Source organism: Pteropus vampyrus, unplaced genomic scaffold (genome assembly GCF_000151845.1).
Source record: "Pteropus vampyrus isolate Shadow unplaced genomic scaffold, Pvam_2.0 Scaffold51, whole genome shotgun sequence".
Classification (NCBI taxonomy): Eukaryota; Metazoa; Chordata; class Mammalia; order Chiroptera; family Pteropodidae; genus Pteropus; species Pteropus vampyrus.
The window spans coordinates 780,622-782,065 of record NW_011888832.1 but is presented as its reverse complement, the minus strand read 5'-3'; positions in this window follow the sequence as shown (position 1 = coordinate 782,065).

The window sequence follows — 1,444 nt, the reverse complement described above, 5'->3', positions numbered from 1 at the left end:
TACATTTACTTGTGGAATGAAGATTGGCTAAACAGGTTTAAAAAAAAAAAAAAAAAAAGCAAGTCTGACCATGAAAAAAACCAGGAGTCCTTCCTAAACAATGGAACTATATTAACTCATCGAGTATGTTTCCTGTTTTGCTTTAGCTGCCAGTGACTTCAAGGTATTGTGTCCAACTGCTATAATATGGGCCAGGTAGAACCAGGATTGCAATAGACATGCTTATGTGGTCTGCAAGGCTCGAGAGACATGCCAGTTTCATGGGCCTGGTTACTGGAGAGGTTGCAATCCAGCCCCTGGCTGCACAGCCCTTGCAGCGCCCGGTCCCTCCTTTGTTGCTCTGCCCTCCTGCCCTGCTCCCCACTTCCCTGCTACCATCAAGTCTGTGAGCCCCTTGTGGGCAGGGATCCAGCCTCCGCCATTCACAGCCCGAAGCCCTGGCGCTGCACTGGCCCCGGGCAGCCAGCCGTCGGGGAGGATGTCTGCACAGGCCGGTCGCTGTCTCGAAGCCGCGAAGCCGCGAAGCCACGTCCGAAGGAGGAAGGCAGCCGAGTTCTGGTATTGTTGCTGCAGCTGGTGTTGTGAATCAGGCCGACGGGCAGCGCATCCTCTTACCCGGCTATTTCACGACACCAGGGTTGCATCATACCCATTCTCTCCAGGCGAGCCTCGGGGGACGCAGTGGACGCGGACGCGGACTCGGGGTGAGGGCGGGAAGGTGTGTGAGCTTGTTCTCTTTAGCCCTCAGGATCTCAGTCAGAATGCTCCCGGGAATCAGCTGGGGAACTTTCCAAAAGTACGAATGCCAGCCCCTCAGCCCCTCTGCCACCTGAGACCCGCGAATCCCCTGCATGAGGCCGCAGAATCAGCATTTGTCAGAGGTTCTGGTGTGATGCTCAAGTCCACGTGCAGTCAGGGCTGAGCCCAGGGCTTCTCACTGGGCTGTCGTCCTTGCCACAGCCCCTCCCTGGCCCTTTTCTTTCTGCCTTGTACTGCTCACCCACGACTACTTCCTAGAAGCAGAAGGGATCTGATACCCCAGTCAAAGCCCAGGCTTCTTGCCCTGGCATTCAAGGTCCTTCTCGCCAGGTTTCCATACTCAAGACGACACCACCATTTCCCCCATACAGTCTCCCCTGTTCCTGTCTCTCAAACCCCCGCCCCACACGAATCCACATGCTGGTTCTGTCTGCTCCACCTTCAGAGTTCTCGACTCCCAGCCCTAGTCCGGCCTCGCCCGTGCCTCCCTCATCCGTCCTCCACACAACGGCCAAAGCAATCTTTGAAAAATGTAAATCCGACCATCACCTACAAAACGTCCCACCCTGGCTTATCCAGTGCACTGTTCACCCTTCCGTGTCTCAGAGCCATCTCCTGGGGCCCGCCCTCGGCTCCAGCCACACCCGCCTCCTCGCTGTCTCGAAGCCCCAGCCGCACTCCTATT